Here is a 26,902-nt window from a genome sequence, read left to right on the forward strand (position 1 = left end):
ATGGATGAGCTTCTAGCTGCTTTATCTTTCTAGGGGAAAGAAGATGAGAGAAATATACCATGCCCAACACACGAGAGAGAGAGAGAGAGAGAGAGAGAGAGAGAGAGAGAGAGAGAGAGAGAGAGAGGGAGGGAGGGAGGGAGGGGAGGGAGAGAGACAGAGAGATTTTCTGCTCTCTAATCTAAAAATTAAAAATGGAAAAGGCTTGAAGAGGGGGAAGGGAGAAAAGGGGGGGGGATCCATTTCACCACTAGCCTTCTCTAATGAGAGCCCATCCTTTAGAGCTGGAGTCACCCTGTGATCAAGAGGCAGCCCCAGCTTCTAAAGAGGTGTCACTGTGGAAGTAAGTCAATCTCCTTATGAGGTGCCCTTTAGACAAAAACCTTCACCTTTAATCTCATCATGTTAAGTAGGTAGGGCTTTTTTAGTGTTATGCTGAGGGGAAGAGGGAAGGCATTCCACCAATGGTTTTTACTGACTCCCCATATTCTAAGTTCTTTGAGACCTGGCAGTAGAGATATGGATGCCTAGTGTTTTATAGAATGGCATCTTGTCCAAACTACATGGCCTCAGTGGTACCTTTTGCTTCCAGCCTTCTGGGAAAACTGCCAGTAATGTCAGCACTCACCTAGTGAGGGACCATGGTATGGGGGAAGCATGCTGGGTCTGGAGTCAGAAGGGCCAGATTCAAATGCTGACTGACCCTTGCAGCCCCCAAATTACCTTAGGTAAGTCATTGCTTCCTCTCTGGGCTTTAGTTTGTTCCTATCCAGCTTGAAACCTGTGATCTGTGCCTAAGTCATAGGCCAAGTGAGAATCAATCTTTTTGTAAATTATGACATGACAGGAAACTCGATTCTGGAACTCTTCCTTCATTTCTGAGCATGTGATCAGACCTTCCTGCAAACCTTTGCTTTTTCTTATGCACAGTCCTGGTTTTGCAGACTTTCCTTCACTTTCCCCTTACAGAGGCAGCCCAGTGGACTAAATAGAGATCTAGCAGCCTTGGGGTCAGGAAACCCCGGCTAGAAGACCAGTCCCTGACATGGGCTGCCTCTGTGCCCCACGGCAAGGCAATTTACCTCTAAGTGCCTCCAAGTGCCTCTAATCCATCGCTTCGTGTACTACGTGCCAGGCACTGGAGACCCAGAGGAAAGAATCCTACAGATCCTGCCCTCAGGGAGTTGCCATTGACCAAGATGTTCCTAGACGACTAACAGAGATCGGCAGGGATAAGGTTTCTGTGCTGAGGTCTCACTTCTCCTCTAACCAAAGTTGGCTCCCAAACCTCCCCATTTCTCTCTATGGCACATCAGGAGCTCAGCCGAACCCTCAGCAAATGGGAGCTTCCGGCCATTCTGCACACTCCTCATCTCCTCCCCCGGAGAGGCGGCTTCCCTTCAGAGGCAGCACAGCGGTTGGCACGGTGGGGGGGGGGGGGGGGTTGCAGGGAGGGCCCTGCAATGCGGACTCATTTCAGTCTGTAAAAAGCTTAAGCCTCGGTGCTCCCCCAAGGCCTGAGGGGGTCCATTTGCTAGAGGAAAATCGATCAGGTGGCTTCCCTGCAGATTGCTTAACCTTCTGGGCAGCCGCAAAGGCGGCTGGCACGGAACTGTTCAGGAGGTGCTTTAAAGGGGAGTTTGCTGTTTTTAGCTTTCGTCAAGGCCGCCAACTCTACTGATGTGCCCTCGATAACAATTCACTGAAATGAGAAGAGGTACTTGTAGTCCCCGTGCAAGAAGGGATAAAGGTCATAATGAGGCTGACTGCAAAGAAGCTTCTTCCCAGAGATGCCCGGGGCAGCCGGGAGGGGACCGGCTATGGAGAAAGTGCCTCTATTGCTAGGAAGTCAGCCTTGACCCTTCCCTTTCCCTCCCCCCTCATGCCCAAACAATGATGAGGATGATTAAGCAATCCCCACAGAGTCTCTGGCATCTACCCCTTTCTCTTCGCTGGCACCACAAAGACAAAGTCAAACAACCTCGACTTCACATTCTCCAGGGGGAGATACGTAAAATACGGCCACCACAAAGAGATGCTGTAGCGTCCGGGATCCCAAACTGTACTTCGTGAGGCTTTGGGAGAGTTCTAAATCTTCAGGGAAGAACTAGGAATGCTCTGCACATACTTGGAGGTCCTATTTCAACATTAGGTCATGCTGCCTTCCTTGGGATGTGTCAGAACTCAAATTAATACCCAATAATTCAAGGATTGCATTTAGAAGATTTATTAAAAATAAAAATGAGTGAAAAGGAAGCTAACTAACTTCAGCCTTGGTCTCCATAAAGAGGAGGAAGCGGAGGAGCCGCAAAAAGTTATAAACAATCACATTATCAGGGGCAGCTGGACAGAGGAGTAAGGAATGGAAAAAAATGTCCTTGAGTGCTGGGAAGAGGGGGAACAGAGCAGCTTCCCGAATGCCGGCTCTACACATGTGCCCCATCTTCACCAATGCTGTCCTAGGATAAAAGAAATTCTTCTGCCTTCCTGTAATATAGCCTCTGTTTCTTTCGCAGAATCATAAAGATACAGAATTTCAGTGCTGGAAGGAACTCCAATAACCATCCAGTGCAACCTATACTTAGAGGTCTCCTCTGTTGTTCAGTCATTTCACTCATGTCCATGATCCCATTTGGGGTTTTCTTGGCAGAGATACTGGAGTGGTTGGCCATTTCCTTCTCCATCTCATTTTACAGATAAGGAAACTGAGACCAGCAAGGTTAAGTGACTTGCCCAGGGTCATTCAGCTAGTAAGTGTATCAAATCAAATTTTTACTCACCTCTTTCTGACTCCAGACCTAACATACTTGCCCTAAGATTCCTACTGGTGTATACCAAGCCTGAAGTCACACAAGGTGTGTGTCTAAAGGCTTTAAATATGGAGCAAACCACTACCTTTCAGGCCAGCCCATTATACTCTGGGACAGGTCTCACCATGAGGAAGTTTGACTGTTTGTTCTTCATAGCAATCCTAAATATACCTCCTCTGCAATGTCCACCAATTTCCAAACAGAAGAAGTCAAATCCCTTCCAGGTGATCTCCTTTTAAATGCTTGGAGCCTTCTAGAATATCCCTTCCAGTCTTCCCTTCTCCAAGAGAAGCCCCAATTGAGTATTCCACTAATGTTTAGTAAGCAATACTGTGTCCTGGACACTAAGCTAGTTGGGTGTACAAAGCCAAAACCTTTTGTTCTTCAACAAATCTTCCCAGGACACGAGACCACAACCCTTCACCATCCCTGCCACCCTCCTTACAATGCTCACCAGTTTTAGAAGGAGATACTGCTGTGAATTCCTTCACACTGTTGTGTAGACTCTGAATTTGGAAGAACATCAAGAAATCTGAAGGGAGAAGTAGCTGCTAAGCATTGGTAGAAAGAAGAATGTCATCAACAAGTCAAAACAAAGACTGGAATATTAAAAATGGAGAAAAGAGAATGTTTACTAGTCAAACTTTTTTTTCATTCAAAGCTACAGTAAAAATGTGTCCAACCCACATAATCCTGTAAGATGGCATATCTTTATTGGGCCACTCAAAAAGGTTTAAGGGGCTTTGTACTGCCAGTGGGCCTGGAATTCTTGTCCTCTCTGAGAAAAAAAAATTGTTGTTATTCATTCACATCCAACTCTTTGTGATCCCATCAGTGGTTTTCTTGGCAAAGATACTGGAGCAGTTGGCCATTTCCTTCTCCAGCTCATTTTATAGATGAGGAAACTGAGGCAAACAAAGTTAATTAACTTGCCAAGGGTCCCAATCCTAGTAAGTGTCCAGATTTGAACTCAGGTCTTCCTGACTCTAGGCCAGATGCTCTATCCACTGTGCTACCTAGCTGCCTCCACCAAGAAAAAAATGAAGAAATTTTAAAAAGAGGTAGAAATAAACACACTCCTGGGTGACCTAGACACTAACCTGGCTTAATGATTTTGGTAACCTCAACATGTAGTAAACTGCTTTCCAAACTACTCCAATGTGGCCCTTCAGGCCATGCTATTTCTTCTGCTAGAAAAAGAAGTTACCTATTTCCTACCTTGCTCAGTTCTAGAGGAAATCAATTTGATGAAATGGAATTTTTTTAAAAGTTGGGATCAAATTCTGCCTCTGATGCTTCCTATGAATCAGATCATAAATTTAGGACTAGAAGGGATATTAAAGGTCACCCAGTCCAAAGCCCTCATTTAAAAGAAGAGGCAGAGAAATGCCAAGTGACTGCATTGACTCACCAAGGTAGCAGGTAGCAGAGTCAGGATTCAAACTCTCCTTCCTCAACACCAAAATGCCTCCCATCTAGTCCCTCAGAGACTCATTCTTCATCTGCAAAATGTTCCCATCCCATAGACTTGCCCTGAGGAACAAATGCTATAATGCATAGAAAGGAGCCAATAAATACTGAAGTGCTATAAATATCAGCTATCATTATAATTCCCACATGTATTAAATGCCTATTTTGTGCATGGCGTTCTGCTACGTTCTAAGGAAGCTCCAACTCTCTAATAAATGCTAGATCCTATCAGTGTGGGTATTCCCTCCAAATGAGCTCATCCTAACCTCTCACTGCTGAAAATGAAATAGAGGGTAGGAAGGGAAGAGAACAACTAGAATTCCATTTTACCTGGAGCACAGAGGCCTGAAGAGAAATGGAATGCAATCCATCAGGAGAGAGGCCAGAGCAACATTGTGCAAGACCTGAAATACCAATTCTAATTTGTGGCCATTTCATCTTAGGAGCCATAGGGAGCCATGGAGGATGTTCCTAACAGAGGAAGGGCAGGCTGAGAGTCATGTAAGATTTTTAGTAAACAGATTGACATTTCCTTGCTTGAATTCATTCCTCTGGTCTTTTTCAAGAGAAAAGAAACATTCATCATCATCTTTTCAGTAAGTCTTCTGAAACATTGTCAACTTCTTATAGGATAACAGCAATAGGGCACAGAGACCAGAGATATGGATTTGGATTTGGGAAATCCTGGGTTCAAATCCTGATTTGTTCAAGTAAATCATTGGACCTCTCTGATTCCCAGTTTCCTCATATACAGAAAGTAGATAACAATACCTGTAGTCTCTTACTCCCAAACTCATGAAGATCACATGAGAGAATGGATTAAAGAACTGTTTAAATGAGAAACAGATTGAGAGAGGCATTTTGGAACTGAGAAATGAGTTTGAATCCTGCCTGTACCACTTGCTACATGGCTTACCATTTCTCTGTCTCCTCTTTAAAATGACGGGATTAGGCTAGATGACCTTTGAGATCCATTCCAGTCTAAGCAGATTTATGTTTTGCAAATCATAAAGCACTTTATGAAAGCCAACTCTTATTACCATGACCTGGATCACTGTTCTGAATTCAGTGGCAAGAAGCATTTCCCAAGGTCTTCCCAGCCTCTAGAGACTTCCTTCTGAGGTTACCTTCTATTGATTTTCCATAGATCTTGCTCTTATTTATTTAGAACATTATCTCCCCCATTAGAATGGAACTCCTTAAGAGCAAGGACTGTGTTTTTGTCTCTCTCTGTCTCCTGGACTTAGCACAACACATGGCATATAGTAAGGAATATGGACTAGAATTGTGACATCAATGGTACAGAAATGGAAAACACCCAAATGAAGATATTCCTATTAGCAACTTCTCTGAAACCTACAATCCTGGAGAGATGCTTAAATCACTGCAATGTTACCCTTGGTTGCATAGCCAGTATGTGGGTGTTAGAGGTAGGATTTGAAGCCAGATCTTCCTGTCCATTGTACCATGCCCCTTCTCTACTATATGCCTAGTGAGAACTAAATAAGTGCCCATGATTGGCATCCAAAGGAAAGCTTTCCCTCCTTCCCTTTCCACCCCCATTTTCTCCTGAAACTAAGCCCAGTCATAAAAGCAGCTGATCTGGCAAAAGGATGGCAGGATTTGTCTATCCCTCAACACACACACTGAGGAAGGAGTGGCTGCTCATTATGGACTGGCTTACAGGCAGTTCACAAAGTGGTGTCCCAAGTGGTATTCTATTCCCCTTCTTGGTGAAGGAAGGTTAAGCTTCTTGGCTGCCCTGAAAGTATCTATTCATTTGCGTCCCTCTTGGTGCCAAATCTCCCCCCCTTCTTAAATCACACTTGGCATCTGAGTAGCCAGTTCCCCAGCTAAAAAGCCTTTTTTGTGTTTGCCCTCAGGTGGTCCATCTCTTGGGACTCTGCCTAGAGAAGGAGGAATGTTGCTATAGCCCAACTTCCTTCTTTATTCCCTCCCTGCTGAACCTTGAATCCACACATAAAATGGGTCCTTTTGTAATTCCGCCCCAGTAATTAAAGAGTTTTGTCCCTGAGCCTTTTACCACAGCAGTAGTGGCCCAGAAATTGGGAGAACTGGATCGCTGTCCAAGGTCTGACACTTCTTAACTGCCTAAGTAACTGAGTGAAAAGTCTGTTTTTAATGTGTGTTTGCATATCAAGTGTAGAGGACAGTATCATGTTCATTGAGTAGGATTCCATCACAATGCCCTGGATTACTCACCTGTCTGAGCCATAGTTTCCTCAGTTGGACAATGAAATATGGGCCTGGATCTTCAGAGAGTCAAAGATTTGGACCCAGATGGGCCCCCAGAGGCCCATTCATTGGACAGGTGAACAAACAGAAATGAAGAGAGGTTGTATTTTCTTCTCCAAGGTTCCTTCTAATTGTAGAACTGGGGACTCTCTGATTATGTCAATACACTGAGGGCTCAGGCACTTTTTCTTACTAGTGTAGAAAGGATCAGAGATGTTCTGATCCTTTAAATGAGTTGATACTTCTCCAGGAGGCAGTTAAGATGTGGTCTTGCTTGCAAGGTCATGAATATATTAGGAGTCTAATAAGTAGCAACCAACTGATATGAACATACTTCTGTCTGGCCACTTATTACACCCTCCCACTTTGTCTGCCCTTGATGGCTATTTAGTATTCCACCTAGAAGGTAAACTCCTAAGGAACAAGGACTCCATCTTTTTGTTTCATCTTTAATCCTCATCACTTAATTATTTATAGTAGGTACTTAACACATATTTGTTGAATTGAATTATGTCATTTCATTTAAATCATTTACAACAAATTTTTAATTGAGCATTTTCCAATGGGAAGGAATTCAACTTAATTGAATTATCTGTTTCCCTTAAGGTTAAGCAATTTTTTCATTGCAACTGTTATTGATGAAATTCTTTGAAACATCTGCCTAAGTTAGAAGAGTAAAACCAATAAAATGGACTCTTACCTTGATGGCTCTGGTGTTTCCTCTCCTGAATACCCTTCCACTTACTCCATTGGGTCTCCCTACCTTTTTGGCTCTCTTGTTTCCTCAGATCGGTTTTTCAGGACAGAGAGTTTATCATCTTCATCATTACATCAGCCATGATTGGAGGCAGCAGAACACAGATAAAGAATGTCAGAAGAATCTGGCATGGAATCTTGCCTCTGTTGTTGAATGCCTTCCCCCACCCCAAGCCATGACTATAAAATAGGGACATAAATACTTGAAAATGGGACATAGTGAAAAGAGGACTGACTTTGGAATTAAAGAAATTAAAGAGGTTTAAATACTAAGGCAAGCAGGTCTAAATTCTGGGTCTTATTTTGCAGAGTGAAAGGGTGGACTTTATTGCTAAAATTAAATTTAACTCACATTTATTAAGCACTGGCTAGCATCATAGATTTAGAGTTGAAGGGAATTTCTGAAGCAATCAAGTCCAAACTCCTCATTTTAACAAGAGTAGCCACCACTGATATTGAGATTTAGTTTTGAAGAGCACTTTGTAAATATTATCTCATTTGATCCTCACAGCAACCTTCCAACGTAGGTATTACTTTTATATCCATTTTCTAGATGGATAAACTGAGATGGGTCTATTTAAATTGCTTGCCTAGGGTCACACAACTACAGAGTTTCTGAGGCAGGCTTTGAACTCAGGTCTTCCTGGCTGCATGTCTAGATTTTTCTCTGATAGGTCACTTAATTGTTTCATCTAACAGATCAAGAAATTGAGGCCCAGAGAGGGAAAATCATATGATCATAAATTGAGTGGTTTTTTTTTTTATTCTTTTGAGTACAAATGAGAATGAGAAAACAATCAAATGGTAGCTAAGTGACTTGGTTACACTTTTCAAGAGAGTGGCTAGGACAGATCTTGAACTCAGATCATCAATCATCATCAAGTCTCTAACCATGATCCCTCAGAAATGGCAGATCCAGGAAATCCCATTTCAGAGGGGGACAAAGACCTAACAGCAAGAAGGGCATCAAGAAAGGTCCCATCAAAAAGAGTTATGCCAAAAGCAAATGAGGAGAGAATGGAGTAGTTTTTCTGTCATATCTGTGGAGAAGGGAAGAACTGAGTACCAAACAAGAGACAGAGAGCATTAGAAGAGGTGAAATGGATAGGTTTGAGTCTATTAAATTCAAAAGGTTTTGTACAAACAAAACCAGTTCAAGCAAGTGTAAAAGTGTAGAAAGAATAAAGCAAGGAGGAAGTTTTTATAGCAAGAATCTCTGATAAAGTCTCATTTATCAAATGTATAGAGAACTAAGTCAAATTTATATTAAAAATGTCATCCTCTGTTTGATAAATGCTCAAGGATATGAACAAGCAGTTTTCAGATGAAGAAATCAAAGCCATCTATAGTCATATGAAAAAATGTTCTAATCTCTCTTGATTAGAGAAATGCAAATTAAAACAACTCTGAGGTACCTATCAAGTGACCCATATGACAGAAAAGGAAAATGATAAATGTTGGAAGAGAAGTGGAAAAGTTGGGACACTAATGCACTGTTGGTGGAGTTGTTATATGATCCAACCATTCTGGAGAGCAATGTGGAACTATGCCCAAAGGGGTCTAAAACTGTGTATACCTTTTGATCCATCAATACCATAACTAAGTCTGTATCCCAAAGAAACAAAAAAAAAGTAAAAGGATCTATTGGTACAAAATTATTTATTGCAGCTCTTCTTGGGGCCAAATAAGTTGGGGTATAAGATTGTGATAAAATATTCTCATGCTATAAGAAATAATAAGCAAGATTATTTCAAAAACTCTGGAAAGACTTACATGAACTGATACAGTGTGAAGTTAGCAGAATTTGAAAGAACATTCTAAACAGTGACAGCAATATTTCTTTTATAAACCCCTACTTTCCATCTTAGAATAAATACCATGTATTGTTTCCAAGGCAGAGGAGCTGTAAGGGCTAGGCAATGAGGATCGAGTGACTTGCCCAGGGTCACATAGCTAGGAAGTGTCTGAGGCCAGATTTGAAGCCAGGACCTCTTGAGTCTCTGAGCCCGGCTATCAATCCACTGATCCACCCTGCTTCCCCCCAACAGCAATATTTTTTGATGAACAACTGTAAATGATCTAGTTATCCTCAGCAACAATGATCCAAGGCAATCCTAGAGATTCATGATGAAAAATGTCATATGTCTTCAGAGAAAGGACTAATAGAGAGTGAATACAGGTCAAAACATACCAGATTTTCTTTGTTTCTGTTTCTTCTTTTCCTTTTCTTTTTTATTTGAAATCTCTTCCACAAAATAACTAATATGGAAACTGTTTTACATGATTGCACCTGTAAAATCTATCAGATCGCTAACCATCTCAGAGAGAGCAGAGGGGTGGGAAGGAGGGAAGAAGTCATGGAGGAAGGAGAGAGAGAATTTGGAACTCAAAATGTTCAAAACAAAAGTTTAAAAATGGCTTTTACATGAAATGGGGGGTAAGATATTATTTAAAAGGGGAATTCAAAGAAAAGTCTCACTGAGATTAATTTCTTTCAGCTTACATTTGTAATCATAGCCCATGGGATTGGAGAGGGGAAAACATCACTTTGGGGGGCCTCTGAGGCTGGTTAATATTAACGATCACTCTAAGAACTTCCATTTTTTCACTTTCTACAAAACGTTATTCATGCTGTTTTCTAAACTAAGCTCTACTCCTTCCCCCAACGCCCAAGTGAGCACCCTCTTTCCCTACATCGTTTGCCTGTAACCTCCCTGTATTTATTTGCATGTCATCTGCAGAAAGAGAGAGGGAAGCATAGACACATGCATGTGTATACATGTATATGTGTGAATGTACATATATATTGTGTGTATGTGTAGGAGGATGTGCTGGAGGCAGCTTGAACCAGCTGGTTCTCTAGCGTCAGTTGCTCAATGTTCAGTGTGACTCCTTTACCTCAAAATCAGGCCTGGATGAATCGTTTTGTTGGCTGTCCGGACTTAAGAAAGTGATGGAGAAAATGTGACCAGGGCAGAGTGCGCGCTTCCCCCCATCCCAGAGAGATGACGAGAAATCATTTATTGGTATCTTCTGCTGTGGACGTGTTTGTGTATGGATAATTATGCATGTTGTGCATGTACATGTGCCCGTCATGCATGTATGTGTGTACAGATATGTGCATTGGGTGTCTACATGTTTACATGTGGATTTTGCATGTGTATACTGTAGAGATATCGTGTATACATGTATGCACTGGTACATGTATGGATTTAAGGATACACTTTCATGTTAAATGGTTTAAAGCTCCAGTAAGACACTTGGAGCCTGCCGTGTGTCCAGCTAGACTGGCCTTGTGTCCTCTGGCAGCTGGAGGTCTCGTGCCTGGCCCTGCCCAGCTCAGAGAAAGGGTTTCGGGCACAGACGGTGCCCGTTTCCCCTGGCAGCGCCCAGCTGGGTGGCACAGTCGGTCATTTCTCCATAATCGATGCTGAATGAGTGCTTGTGCTGGGTGATGCCAAGCCGCTCGGCCCCCCTTTGAGCCCTTCGGTGACTCGGTGGAGCCCGCAGGTGTACGTTCGCTCTGACCCGAGGTCCGTTGGGTCGGTCTCTTCCTCTCTATGGTTCCCATCAAAGACACTCCGGGCACCGGCTCGATTCCCAGTGTTGTCCCTTTTCCTTCCAGTGGAGAGTGCAGACGCTGGGGATCATCTTGGCTCTCTGAGTGCTCTGGTGGGTTGGGCTGGATTTCATTAAGGTCTGACTGTATTGGGCAAAGCCCAGCAGCGCCTGCCAAGGCACTGGCCCAGGTCAGCCCGGGAGGTGGCTCCGCTGCACGCTGCACTCAGGTTAAAAGGTGCTCAATTGTCCGTTTGCTCTGTACTCTCTGGGGTTGGTCCATCTGCGAGTTCCAGGCCAATTGTGCGTGTGCTTCTCCAAAGATTGTGAGAATAATAGAGTTGGGCTAATGCAGTCCTGAGGATGAATCAATCACTGGGCTTATGAGGCTCCTGCTATTGGCCAAGCCCTGAAGATATAAGGATGAAACATATAAGGATGCCTTTAAAGAGCTTCCATTCTGTCAGGGGAAACAACATGCACACGGTAGGCTTACTAAATATTTGCAAAGTGTATTCTGTCCCTTAGGCTGTCCCCATGTAGATTATAATTCGTCTACATTCATTTCAGTAGCCTTTAAGAGTCACTCCTGGAAAAAGACTTCCTTGGGGGCTTGGTTACCTCAGCAGTGTGGGGGACCTTTGTGGCAGCCTAGATTGCAACCCTTCCGTGCCTTTGCACCCAGACTTAGACACTTACGTATTTCCTCTTTCTCACAATCCACCACAGAGCTCCCTCAGAGTGCCAGGTGTCTTCCTTTCAATGTATTGCCATTGTGTAGGTACCAAGAGATACCATGAGTTTTCTATTGGCCCATCTCTTTCCTGGCTGGAAAAACTCCTCCATGTGGCCATGGACAGGTCACTAAACCCTTCTGTGCCTTGGATTTCTCGTCTGTAAAATGACCGCGTCATACAGATAGCTCCTCTAGTCTCTTCCAACTTTAAATTTAAAAATTAATTGGAACAGAAACAAGTTGGAATGAAGCCCTACCATTCAAATGAGCCAAAATAGGTCCTTCCATTTCTACCAGTTACTAAAGAGAATTTCTCCCTAATGCTGCTCCCTCCCACCTTCCCTATTGTTCTAGAGAGTACCACCATCTTCTCAGTGCCTTGGGCCAGCCACCTAAAAGTCATCCTGGATTCTTCACTATCTCTTAGCCCTTGCCACCACTATATCCAAGCTATTGGCAAGGCTGGTTGATTACAGCATCCCTTGAATATATTCCTTTCTCTCTTTTACCAATCAAAATCTCATACCCTGACTATTGCAATAGCCTATTAGTGCATCTGCCTGCCTTAAGTGTCTCCCCAATTCATTCCATCATCCATTAGGCCTCCAAACTATTTTTCCAAGAATAGATCCAAACATGTCACCTCCTATTCAAGAAAGTCCAATAGCTCCCTCCTACCTCCAGAATCAAATATAAGATCCACGTTGACACTCAAAGCCGTTTATAATCTAGCTATCTCCTCCCTTTCCAATCTTCCTAAATCTTACTTCTTGCCACATCATCTCTGATACAGTTACTTTGTCCTCCTGGCTGTTCCAGGGACAAAACACCATCTCTTGACTCTGGACATTTTCTCTGGCTGACCTCCATGCCTCAAATGCTTTCTTTCCTCATCTGCATTTGCCAGCTTTCCATAAAATCCCATCTTCTAGAGGGAGCTATTGCCCAGCCCCTCCAAATTCTAATCCCTTCCCTCTGCTAATAATTTCTCAATTATTCTGCATATAGCTCGTTTGCATGCATTTGTTGTTGTTGCATCCATTATAATGTGAGCTCTTTGAGGGCAGGGACTGTATTTTACCTCTTTTTGTACCACTGAGTATGATACAGTGTTTGGCACATGGTCACCACTCCATGAATGTTTGTCGATTGACTGGCTACTTGATTTGACAGCCATTCATTGAGTTATCACCTATGGGAGTCCTGTGCCAGGTGCTGGGAAAAGGAAGACAAGAATACCAAAGAGCCCCTGCCCTCAAGAAGCTTACATTGTTGGGAGGAGGGAGGGTTGGTACACAGATTAGTAAATACAAAGTAACTGGAGTGGAGGCACTAACATTAATGGGGGCAGATGTGGAAAGGTCTAGTGTGAGAGAGAGCATCTCAAATGATCTTGGAAAGAAACTCAGAATTCCTAAAGGTAGAAATGAAGAGGGAGAGCATTCCACCAGGGTGAACAGCTATGCAAAGGGGTCTGGGCAAGACATGGAATGTAGCCCCCGGGGAGCAGTAAAGAGGCCAGTTTGCCTTTAATATATCATGTATTAGAGGATGTGATAGCAGATCAGTCAGATTGGAAAGAGCATTCAATGCCTACCTTGGATTTTATTTTTAAGTTTTATCCAATCAACAATAGGGAGACACTGAAGTTTATCGAGTATCCATTGACACAGTTAGACAGGTCCATTAGAAATCTCCCCTTAGACATTAAGGCATTGCTGGTGGGGCTGTGATTGATCCAACCATTCTGGAGGGCAATTTGGAACTCTGCCCAAAGAGCGCTAAAAGACTGTCTGCCCTTTGATCCAGCCATAGCACTGCTGCGTTTGTAACCCAAAGAGATCATAAGGAAAAAGACTTGTACAAGAATATTCATAGCTGCGCTCTTTGTGGTGGCCAAAAATTGGAAAATGAGGGGAAGCCCTTCAATTGGGGAATGGCTGAACAAATTGTGGTATATGTTGGTGATGGAATACTATTGTGCTCAAAGGAATAATAAAGTGGAGAAGTTCCATGGAGACCGGAACAACCTCCAGGAAGTGATGCAGAGCGAGAGGAGCAGAACCAGGAGAACATTGTACACAGAGACTAATACACTGTGGTACAATCGAACGTAATGGACTTCTCTACCAGCAGCAATGCAGTGACCCAGGACAATCCTGAGGGATTGACAAGAAAGAAGGTTATCCATATCCAGAGAAAGAACTGTGGGAGCAGAAACACAGAGGAAAAACAACTGCTTGATCACATGGGTTGAGGGGATATGACTAGGGATGGAGACTCTAAATGATCCCCCTACTGCAAATATCAATAATAGGGAAATGAATCTTGATCAATGATATATGTGAAACCCAGTGGAATTGCGCATCAGCTATGGGGGAAGCGGAGGGGAAGAGGAGAGGGAAAGAACATGAATCATGGAAACATGGAAAAATGTTCTGAATTAATTAATTAAATAAAAACTTCAATTAAAAAAAAAAGAAATTTCCCCTTTATATCAAGCAACAACATTTATACAACCCAGTGGAATTGCATGTCAGCTGGGAACAGGGAAGTAAGAGGGGAAGGAAAGAAAATGAATCATGTGAACATGAAAAAAAATATTCTAAAAAATAAATGAATAAAATTTAGGAAAAAGAAAGAAATCTCCCCTTCATATGAAGATTAGATTCCCTCACAGATGATAAAGTAAAAGGGTTTTCTAAATACTTCTCCACTCAGCTGGCTATCAGAGAGAATTGTATTACTTAAAAATAATAGAAAACATTCTTTAATATCAAATCTTATTGAAGCAAATATGTCATCTTCTCCCCTACGTTGAGTTTTTTTGTCTAACCAAAGTACAAGATTTTACATTTTTCCCTATTAAGGTTCATCTTGTTAGACTCGGCCCGTTGTTCCAAATCTCTTGAGATATTTTTGAATTTGAATCTGCCATGCAACATATTAGCTATTCCTCCCACCTTTATATAATCTAAAAATTTTATAAGCCTGACTTCAGTGTATTTTTCCAAGTTGCTGATCAAAAGGTTAAATAAGAGAAAGCCCAATCCTGAGCCCCATGACAGCCCCTGAGCAGCCTCCCCCAACTTGGCATTTTGCCATCAACAGACTGAGGAGAACCATTGAGTCCACCTGAGTATGCTGTCATGAAGCCCAGAGAACTGTATCAGCTCTTAGAAGATGTCAATCAATTGAACAAGTGCTTAAGCGAGTAGACTGTGCCAGATGTACAGGACAAAGGCTGAACCATCCTCCACTGTGTGGAGCTTATATTCTAATGCCAGAAGCCATGTAGAGCAGAAGCAAGCTTCTCCCCACAGATGTATTTCTATATATTTTTAGAACAAGAGAGTTTGGGAAGGAGAGCACTGATGGAGATGAGGGGGACCAGGAAAGGCTTCATGGAGAAGACATCTCCCAAAGTCTTCAAGGGAGAGAAAGACTCGGTTAGTCAGAAGAAAGGAGCGAATGTACTCCAGGCATCTCAAACAGCCCATGAAAAGGATGGAGATGGAATATGGAGTATCTTATGTAAGGAATAGAGAGGAGGCCAATTTGAGCAGACGGTAAACTGTGAAGAGGGGAGTAAGGTCCATGGAAGCTACAAAAAATGGGTGGGGATCAGGTTTATAGGTTTTTAAGCCTTTAAACAAGAGGGGGTCATTTGTTGCCATCAGCAAACTCCTGATGTTGGCTGAGTAAAGGAATTCCACAGTCAGATCTGTACTTAAGGAAAATTATCTCAACAATAGTGTTTAGGATGGATGGGGGGGTGGTTATGTGGCACAGTAGATAGAACGTTGACCCTGCAGTCAGTAAGATTCATCTCCCCAAGTTCAAATCTGCCCTCCGACATTGATGAACTGTGTGACCCTGAGAAACCTCTGTTTGCCCCTGTATCTTCCTCTTTACAATGATCTGGAGAAGGGCATGTCCAACCCCTCTAGTGTCTTTGCCAAGAAAACTCCGAATGGGATCACAAAGAATTGGACATGACTGAAAAATGACTGAACAACAACTAGAGTGGGGAAACACTGGAAGAAAGAAGATCAGTCAAGGTGGTTTGTGAAGAGCCTTGCTGAAATTTAGATCGACAACATGTACATCACACTCCTTGATCAATCTCTCTCCTATGGAGCTCACAAGGGGTAAAGCTCCTTCCACAACACAAATCCTGCATGATTTATATTCTCCAATAGAGGCTAAAAAGGAATTAAGAAGTTAAGTCAGTTATCTGTGATCACATAAATCCTCAAAGGAAGGACTCGAACCCGCTGACTCCAAAGCTAGCCTTCTGGTTTCTTTGGCCTCTTTAAAGACTTGTCTCTAACCTCAACTTCTTCAAGGGTCCTTACCTGATTGGCCCCCACTTCTAATGCCTTGCTTTTGAAATTGCCTTCCATCTTGTGCACATAGCTGATTACATATTGTCTCTCCCATTAGACTGTGAGCTCTCTGATGGCAGGGAGCACATTTTTGTCTTTCTTTGCATTCCTAGCACTCAACACCATGACTGGCACACAGTAGGCACTTAATAAATGTCTGTTGACTCATCATAGATCTAGAGCCAAAGGGAAACAACTAGTCCAATCTCCTTTCTAAAGATTAGTAATCTGAGGTCCATGGTCCTTAAAAGACTTGCCCAAGGACCCAATGCAATCTGTAGGAAAGGCAGGGTTTTTTTCCCCATCTTCTAGCTCCATTCAGTGCTCATTCCACAAAATGATCCATTTATTTTTTTATTATTATCCTTATTAAACCCTCACCTTCCATCTTAGACTGAATACTATGTATTGGTTGCAAGACAAAAGAGCGGTAAGGGCTAGGCAATGGGGGTTAAGTGACTTGCCCAAGGTCACACAGCTGGGAAGTGTCTGAGGCCACATTTGAACCTAGGCCTGGCTCTCTATTTTCTGAGTCACCTCACTGCACCTGGTCCATCAAATTTATGTTCACTTGCCCTTTATAGATAAAGGGCTCCCATTTCAAGGACCAGTCAATGAATTAAATGTTTAGGTGGTCAGTCTGAAAGCTGCATGACTTTTAGGTCCCTCACTTCCCTTTCCCACTCAACTTTCTGTCACCTTCATGAGATATAGAAGGAGATCTGAACTGAGGAATATTCATCTAAATGTTTTTCCTTGTTTCATGGATGGCCATGGCAAAGAATTCGCCTCCCATTGACCTGGCTGCTGGTGAAGATCCTTTCCAGACTTAACAGAGGCTGGTTTTTACTAACACAGATACAATCTATTGCCAGGACTCTGCTTAAGACCTTTGGGGGCTGGTAAAACCAGCCAGAACTTGGCATAGTCTTTAGGAATCTGAGTCTCCCCTTTCACAATACTTTTGTGTACTAATAGACTTCTTGCAGCATTAACCATTGTTGCAGACTGTCAAGGGGACTGAAGAAAGCGACTGCCAAAAAGTTTAGGCTCATTACTTTTGATGCAGTTGTATTTACTTAGATGTAGACATGTTTTCCCCAAAGAACGAAAGCTCCTTCAAGTCAGGGATTGTTTCCTTTCTGTCTCTGGATCCCAGGACTCTTTAACCTTTAGTGGCTCATCAACTCACTCATTAGGCAATCTGATGGAACCTCCGGATCCCTTTTAAGAAACATATTTTTTCACCTACATTCCTAGTCAGTTAGAGATGAGAGAAAATAAATAAATGTATTATATATGTGTAATATATCAATAATAGATCATTTGTATTCTCATTTCTGCCTCTGCATTCTTCTATCCTGGCACAGTATCTGGCACATGGCACATCGTAAACATTTCAGCAAACATTTCAAGCGTGTTTATTGAGTAAAATTTTGAATGAATGAGGTTACACTGAAATAATGTTTATAAAACTATTTTAAACCTTCAAATTGTCCAGAAAAATCAGGTACTAGAGTTAAATCACTTGGCATTTTCATTTACATTTCTCAATAGGAATTTCCTCCCCTAATGATGTTAAGGGTCTCCAGAAAACCCCCAGTGCTAGGTATGTCTGTCTTCTATTTCTGAGCTGTGAACATGGTATCTGAGTAGTTCAAAGAACTGGATGTTTGTTTGTTTTTTCCTTCTTAATTCAAAAGGTAGTGATTGATTTGTTCCTTCCAGAAACTCTTTTTAAGAAAGTGCCTAAGCCAACCATGCCCTCATTCCTCTCCAGGCTCCTCTCCTGAATCTCCAGATTGCCTCTATTTTACACCAAAGCTGATCCTTTCCTCTCCCACTACATTCACTCCCTCCAGTTTCAGCTTTTGGGGTTTATCTTCCCCCATAGAATCAGTTCCTTGAAAGCAGGTTATGTCTTTTGCTCTGCTTGCACAGTGCTCAGCTCATGGTCATCAAGTCATTTCAGTCATGTCTAAATTATCTTCATGATCCTATTTGGGGGTTTGTTGGCAAAGATGCTGGCATGGTCGGCCTTCTCCCAATTCCTTCTCCCAATCATTTGACACATGAGGAAATTGAATCAAACATGGTTAAGTGACTTGCCCAGGATCACATAGCTAGTAAGTGCCTGAGGATTGATTTGAAGGAAGATAAGACTTGTTGAATCACTCCAGGACTGAAGCTCTGTCCGTTGTACCATTTTCTTCTCTGGTGCATCGTTAGTGCTTAATGAGTGCTCCTTGGTCTGAGTACCCACATTCTTTAGAAAAGTCACTCTAACCTGTCTGTGACTCCATTTGAAAATGAGTAGATGGACTCACTCATGCCCAAGCCCTCTCCAGCCCTAAATCCGTGATATTGGGTTTGGTAAGTTCCTGATTTCTGCTTCCTCAGAAGGCTCTTTTCCCACCTTCAACATTAGTTAAAGGAGCTGCTCTCCTGAAATGGGATTCAGCTACCCTGCTCACAGCACAATGATTCTTCATCGTCAAACAGACTGCTTCCATGGTCCCCACCACTCAATCTGGCAACCCAAATCTCAGCGAAGGAGGCTATTGGAAGAGCCATAAAGCCGGTTTTTATCCTTTTCCCCTCCACAATCATTAAATCTTTAGGATGATGAGAGGAGGATATAATCCATATCATAAATGAAATAGCTTGCTCACCTTTTTTATGGATGACAAGATTAAACAATTTATAAACCAGAACCAAGTGCTTCCAAGAGGGCCAAGAAAGGGAGCTATAACTCCCAATGTCGAACTCATCAAATTTCACTAAGTGCCATCATAGATGGAGACTACATTGAATTCAAAAATTAAAAAAAAAAACTCTTGGGTAATTCCAAAGGCAACCATGGACTGCTTGTCAGCATGGGAACTAGGAGCAAGAAGCAATAGAAGTCAAGGGCTGAGCAAGACCAGCCTGGAGCCTGCCAGCTGGTGACTAGAGGCATGGGGGTATTGTCAAAATGCTGAAAAGGGGAGCACAGCCAGACTGCCTTCCCAACCAATGAGAAGAAAGATAAAATGGACTTTGAGTTTACAGCTGACTCAACCTTCATTAGCACTTACTCTTTGCTAATAGTAGAGTCAGCATGGAATAGTCAGAAGATCTAGAGTCTCCACTCTAACACTCACTGTGTGACCCTGGGAAAGTCACTTAACCTGTCACTTCTCTAGGAAAGTCTCAGAGAAGTATTAACCCACATTGCTAAAATGAGTTTCCTCATCTGGGAGTTCCCCAAACCACTGAGATCATAGATTTATTCACTCTCTTTATGCATTTCACAAAGCATTTTACTAGGTTCTACAGATGGGAATTAAGTTAAATCTCTGCCCTCAAAAAAGAGGGGATGATTCAAGCTGAGCAGGGTTAAGGAGAAGACGTGATGGGGCAGGAGTGGTGATAAGGCATATGTGAGCAGATATACGGAGAAGATACTGATTATTAGTGGAATTAGGAAAGGCCTCATGTCAGAGGTGGGACCTAAACTATGCTGGTGGCAGACGTGGAGATGGCCTTTGGAGGGTCATGGACGAGATGGAACATGGCTAGACTATATGATAGGGAGAATACTATACAGGAATTTATATTTAAGTCCAAGTGAGAGATGATGAAGGACCAAATGAAGAAGAGATGTCAGTTATGGAGAGCCTTAAAGTTTGAGAATCTTCTTGACATACAATCTCATTTTAGTTCCCATAATTCTTTGGGACAGGTGTGTAGTAAGAAAATTGGAAATATATTGATTAGGTATTGATTAGATAAAAACTTTAAGAAGGTGTCTCTGAGGCAATAGGCAGGGCAGAGGGCTGTGTGTGAGATCAGGACGTGGAAGGGAGGAAAGAGGAAAGGTTCAGACAGTTGGTCAGGGCTTCTGGGAGTTATTTCTCTCTCTCTCTGGCTTCTGGTAAAGACAGACAACTCAGACTTTGCTCTTTGCTGTATATAGGGGAGAGAACTCTAAACTCTAAAATGAGATTGTATGTCAAGAAGATTCTCAAAATTTAAGGCTCTCTATAACTGACATCTCTTCTTCGTTTGGTCCTTCATCATCTCTCACTTGGACATATATATATATATATATATATATATATATATATATATATATAATTTAATAATAATACACAATATGCCATTCTATAATATCTTCCTAATGTGTCTCCCTCTCTTCTGGTTCTTAGCTCTCCAAGAAATCCAGCACTAAAACATCTGAAGAGGTTTCCCTACCCTCTTTACCTTGAGAAATCATGGTAGAGAAGAATCTGTAACATCTGCTTCGGTGGAGAACAGTTTTGAGAGAAGAAAGCTCGAAGGCCTTTTTGCCTGGACTCTGGGCCATCTCAGAGTAATCCTTCAGTCAGCCAGCCCCTGCCATATTGGGTTGACTGACTGTGTTTACTTGGAGACATCTTTGACACTATTAAGTTAATTTTAATAAGGATTATAGTTAAGTTCTACTCAGCATTTGGGATTTTTATAATAAGTGCTAAGCAGGTTCAGAGTAGCTTGAAGACACAGAAGAGTTGGCCACGAGGCAAACGTAGGAAAGTGGGTACATACAGTTCCCTTTTAGTGTTAAGGCTTTTCTTGCTACTAATCCTTATACTTATGTCTGTTAAATATAAGTAAATAGATTTTTTATAAATAGATAGTCTCCAAGTAAGGTCCAAACCAGCCTGGTGAAGGGAAGTCACTCCTGGCTTTCCTTCTGAGGGGAGAGCTGAAAGATCCTTTTGTGAACATCAGTGAAGTATTGTACCCCAGCATCCTCCTCCACAACACCAATAATATTGTTCAGGTGTTATCATTTTAATTAGAATAGCCATCATCATCCCCATTTAAAGATGAGGATCTGAGCTCGAGAGAGCATAGAGAACTTACTCAGGGTCAGTTACACAGCTAGCTAGAGTCTGAGGACAAATTGAAAGTAAGCCTTCCCGACTTCAGGCCTGGTGCTCCATTGGATTACCATACCTAATGGGTGGATTATGATATACAAAAGAGGTTAAGAAAGAGTTTTCATATAAGAATTGTGGGATGAGCATCTAAAGCAAAGAGTGCCAATGGAAAAGGAGATGATCAAACAAGCTAAATGTCACAGAGAGATCTAGAAAGAGGAGGACTAAGAAAAGGTTTACATTGAAGAGTAAAGAATCATTAATCTTAGAGAGAGAGCTTTGATTGAGTAAAGAGGTCAGAAACTAGAGCGCAAAGGTTTAAAAAGTGAGTAGGAATTAAGAAAACAGGGCAGGCCAGGGCATAAAACCCTTTTAGGTCATTGGATGGGAAATAAAGAAGAGAAACGGAATGATGGCTCACATTACAGGGCCCTGTGATGCCTGCAACAAAGGAAAGGACTGAGGATGAAGACAAGTTGTTTTGAAACATGAATTAGGGTAGAATAGAAAATTCATGGCAGAGGGCCTCCGTTTCCTTGGTGGAGTTGGAGGCATGGACTTTCCTGAAGAGACAAGAGAGATGAGAAGGTGTAGGAGGCTTGAGGGAAGGAAAGACTGGAATAGCTAATATGGAAAATGTGAAAAAGAGTTCATGGGGGAAAAATTTCAAAAGCAACTTGCAGTGCTATACTGAGATGCTGGGAAAGATAATTTTGGGGGGAATGCAGTTGGCACAATCACACTTCTTTCTCCAGGAGAAAAATTCAGGAGCCCTTGTGAGCAAAAACAGCGAAGGTGCTGGTTAAGGGAAACAGTGGGTGGGGAGTTGGCAAGGCAAGATCTAAGGGATCTAAGGATAGCTGATGGTGGAGAGTTGTGCTGCTGGTCAACCATACAGTCAAGAGTATAAATGGAAAGAAGAAAGGACAGAATGGGGTGATGGACAGAGATACCATTGAGGGATCGGGGAAATGGCGGCCATGAGTTTAGGAAAGGAAAGACAGAAGAAGAGATTTGGAACAGATCAAAGATATGCTTATTCCACTATGATACTGATGAAAAAATGGATAAAAACCATTCAGTATTGATTATGTACAAACCACTGTGCTAAGAGCCAGAGATACAAATAGAAAAGCAGAGACAGTCCTTGTCTCAAGGAGATCACATCCTAATAGAGAAGACAGCCGATATCAGAAGTTTCCAATACCAGTCAAATGAAGTGCAGTGGAATTATACAGTGGACGGTGTGTCCGACTTAGAGGAAGAAACACCTATGAATTTTGCCTTGGATCTGATCCTTACTATTGTGAGTCCCTAGGCAGATCATTCAATGTCTCTCACTCAGTTTAACTCATCTATAAAATGGGAAGGGCATATAGTAATATCACCTACTAAGCAAAATCGTCATAAGGAGAAGATGAGATGGCGTGGGTTAAACACTACAGGTTTACATAGACGATCCTCGGAGGAGCTTTGTGCTCCAGAAGAGGATACACAGGCTCAGAGAGAAGAAGCCACTTGCCTACAACAACGCTCTACTAAGTGCCTGAATCAGTAGTCATCCTGTCGATGTCTTGTGACTCAGTGTGTGGAATGATAGTTCTGGAATCTGAGACCCACTTGGAATCTGAGCTTTTCAACCTTTTGACATTCATTCTACATACAGTGTTGTTATACACCCTGATTGGCCACAAGGAGCTAACCTACTGGCAATGATGACAGAGTGCTTTTTGCCTCTAACTGGCATGGCTGCTGTGATTAAAAGTGATGTTACATCCTTTGAAAATTCTAAAATGATATTACAACTTGGAGAGGCACAAGAGCACTCTAATCAGACAGTCATAGAGAAAAATTGTTTTCATTGCAGCTTAATAAAAGTTTAGAGAGAGGGAAAAATGCTCACGATTCTTTGCTGAAGCCACTACTGAATTCTGGTTTCCCCCCTTTGTTCTAGGCTGCCTCAGGCAAGGGATCTGTAAAAAGGACCAAACTTGGACTAAGGATAGAGTCCTGAACTTGCAGTCTGGCAAACCTGGGTCTGGGGATCATGAGTAAATCATTTTTCTTTGAGCCTCAGTTTCCTTGTTTGTAAATGGAGATTATGATACCTGTAGTTGTTTTCAGGTTCAGGTGAGATTGTGTCTGTAAAGTACTTTCACCGACTCTAAATGCTCTATAAATGTGGACCAATGGGTTCTACTTATGTAACAAGGCATATGTTTTTTCACCTTTCTGAAGCCTCAATTGCCTCATCTGTAAAATGGGGTCATCACAATTATTCTGTATATGCCTCTCAAAGTTATTTTGGGGAAAATTTTAAAGTTCTACATGAATGTAAATTATCATTAGGATTTAGTTCATGCCTATAACACTTATATTCCTGCCAGTGGAAAGCCATCTCCTTGGAAGCAGGGACCAACTTTCACTTTGTCTTGTATCTCCATACCTGGAATAGTACCTGGCAGGTCTCTACTGATCCCTCACCATTTAGTAAAATTCTAGGACATGCAGTGTAAGGCTGCTGATACCTGATGAGAAGGTTTTAAGCATGAAATCAGGATGCCTTGCCAGATTTTCATGACCTTTGAATTCCTCTTGAGTGGGTCAGAAAGAGGGCACCTCAACTGGCTGACCAATCAGGCCAGTCCTGCTTTGGGGGGCTTTACATAGCAGAAGAAAATGTCCACAATTGTCTTTGTCCAGCTGTAAAGGTGTCAAGTGGTGGAGAACTCCAGTCCTGGGAGTCTTGCAAGGTGGAAACTTTGGTTATCAGGTTATCAGGAAGGTGACTGAGAAGGCAGCCCATAGTATGACATTCCCTCCTATGGTCAATTCCAATTGGCCATGGATGGCATTGGAGAGGCTGCACCGGATGCAGACAGCTTGCCAAGAGGATGCACCAAGGGCAAACATGAACATGGACACAGAAAAATTGCTACTTCAGGAAGGAACACATTTCAAGGTGTGTGACATCTCTCCTGACTCTATATCAGAGAATAAATGATTCCTGAAGAAAGGAATTTTAGTAACCAGAACATGCAAGTTCCCCCATGGGCTCTTTATTTGTGGGTTTCACTGCTTTTGCATTTGAAGTCTGAGTCCACTCTCCCATGAACCTTGTGAGCTCATGGGAAGAAGGTATGTCCAGTTGGTGGTGGTGTTTTGGGGGAGGGAGTGGGTTGTACCAAATAGTCTTACTGTGGCATATTAGTAAATGGTCTTTTCGAAAAAGCTATTTAATATGTGCTGGCTAATAAGCAGACTGATGGGCACCTGTGAGTGAAAGTCCTAGAAAACCCAGACCTTCAGATTAACCCCTAGACAATTGAGACAAGGCATGATCAGCTGCTTCTAGACAGTCAACAATCCGGAGCATGTAGAGGTTGAAATAGTCCCTGAGTAATGTTTACACTTATAATAGATGCAAAATAAATAATGATTGGATTTGATGGGGCCACCCTGGTATAGAGAAGGGTGCTGAATTTGGAATGTGATGGCAAAAGTTCAAATCGTGTCTCTATCATTCGCTATCTGTGTGACATGGGGCATACGGTTATGTCTCTCGAGGTCTTGGTTTCCTCACCTGTAAATGAACAAGGGTAGCTTGGGTGATCTCTAGGTTTATTTCTAGATCTAAATCCTTGACAAGCCCACCCTTTTAAGGCAAACACCTGGACGGCAAGGACTGTTTCACTTTGGCTTTTATATCCCCACTGTTCAATAAGGAGCTGACACGTAGTAGACAATAAATATTTGCTGTTTGGTTAATTGATGATTCTATGCCTTTGAATGAGAGTTCCACAGTGCTTTCCCACCCATCTTTACACTTCCCTTCTCCCATGGTGACCTCTAGCTCTTGCCCTGGGTCTACACTGTCCTATTGGCCAAGAGTTCCGCATAACCACAATTCTGCTACAACTCAAATATTTCATAAAAATCTTCCTTCATTCTCTCATACTTTTATCAGTCCTCCTACTTATTGTTCTGTGAGCTGTAATCAAATGACTACTAGCATTACTCCTGGAAAGGATGTATCAAGGATTTGCCCAACAAGACCTTTCACCATCCCTATGACATGGAAGACCCAAGGTTTAACCAATGTCTCTAACTCCAAGTTTAGGGATGATTTCCATTATAACAACATGACCTGGAGACTCCTACCTATGGGGGCTTTTCCCACAGTGGTTATTATTTGTTCTTCATATGAATGGAAACAATTTATACTTTGATCATTTCCCAGGCAGAGCTTACCTCTTAGAATGAAGATTGATTGTTCCCCTAATCCAATGATCAAGAGATCATTAGCCAGTGAGGAAGTATAGGAAAAACTAGTGCTAACTAGGAAGCTTGTCAAAGAAAGATAAACTGAGAAAAATCTCTTTAATCTCTAATATGGAATATTTTAACTAAGAAAAAAAGTTGTTGGAAAGTCTCGGCTAATAAATGAAAAGATCAGAACATAACCTTTTCCATTAGCACCTTATTTTGAATCAACTTCAAGTGAATGATTAATGACTTCCATTTAGGCAAGGAAAGAGATGATCCCAACATCAGAGTACTGAAGGTTCAGTTAGCCTGCCTAATGTTAAATGACTAGGTATAGGATAATTTTGAAATAAAATTCTTACCAAACATAATTTGAATCACTAAATTTAAGTTTGTATGGGTGTATGTATATATAAATATTATGTAGACTCCCACATATTCACATATTCTTTCTTTCTGTCTCTCCCTCTCCCTCTCTCTTGCTCTCTCTGTCTCTCTCTCTCTCCCTCTCTTTATTCCTTCTCTCTCTCTCTGTCTCTCTGTCTCTTTGTCTCTCTATTCCCCCTTCTCTCTCTCTCTTGCTCTCTCTCTCTCTCTTTCTCTCTCTCTCTCTCTCTCTCTCTCTCTCTCTCTCTCTCTCACACACACACACACACACTCTCTCTCTGTCTTTCTGTCTGTCTCTCTGTCTCTCTCTTATATGCATACACACAGAGATACAGACACACATGCACACAACACACACATTTCTTTATTGCAGTGAGATTATTTCAAGTATAGTCAATGGGTCAGGCCCATATTGGAATAATGTATTTCCTAGGATCATAAATATTAAAGGTGAAAGAGGACTCAAAGGCCATCTAGTCTTTGTAGTCTCATATTCTATATAAGGGAAATGGAGGATAAGAGAGAGAAGATGACTTAAAATCAAAGAATCAGAGGATGCTACTTCAAGATCAAGTTACTCTCTTTCTCAAAGTCTCTCCTCATTTTTCAACAAAACAACTGCTGGGAAAGCAGGAAAGTGGCTCAGCAGAAGTTGAGTCTAGGGCAGCATTTCATAGCCCATACCAAGATCAGCTCCAAATTAGTATGTGATTCAAGTAGAAAAGGGCATATTAGAGAGCAAATCAAAAATCCTTCTCAGAAGAAGAGTGAAAAAGGCATGAATTCATGACAAAACAAGGAATGGAGAAGATCACTAAAGATAAAATGGACATTTATGAGCTCAAAAATTTAGGGTTTTTTCCTGCAAACAAAACCAATGTTGTTAAGAATAGAAGGAAAATAGAAATCTGAATAAAAATCTCTGCAGAAGTTTCTTTAATTTTATACATCTAAGATACCGAACAAGAAGAGCCATTCCTTAATAACTAAGTAGTAAATTTGAACTCAGATACTTCCTAGCTGTGTGACCCTGGACAAGTCACTCAATCCCCATTGCCTACCCCCTACCATTCTTCTGACTTAAAACCAATATATAGTACTGATTCTAAGGGGAAAGGTAAGGATTTTTTAAAATAAATAAGTATTTAAATGGTAAAAGAATATAAACAAGTCAGTTTTTTAAGGAGTAAACTATCAGGAAGCTTATGAAAAACTACTCTAAGTTCTAATAATTAGAGGAACACAAATTAGAACAACTCTGAGGTTTCGCCTAACACCCATCAGATTGACAAAAGTTATAAAAAAAGATAATGTGAATTATTAGAAAAAAAAACTTTAAAAAATGATACTCTCTCATGCTGTTGGCCA

This window comes from Monodelphis domestica, chromosome 2 (genome assembly GCF_027887165.1).
Source record: "Monodelphis domestica isolate mMonDom1 chromosome 2, mMonDom1.pri, whole genome shotgun sequence".
Lineage (NCBI taxonomy): Eukaryota > Metazoa > Chordata > Mammalia > Didelphimorphia > Didelphidae > Monodelphis > Monodelphis domestica.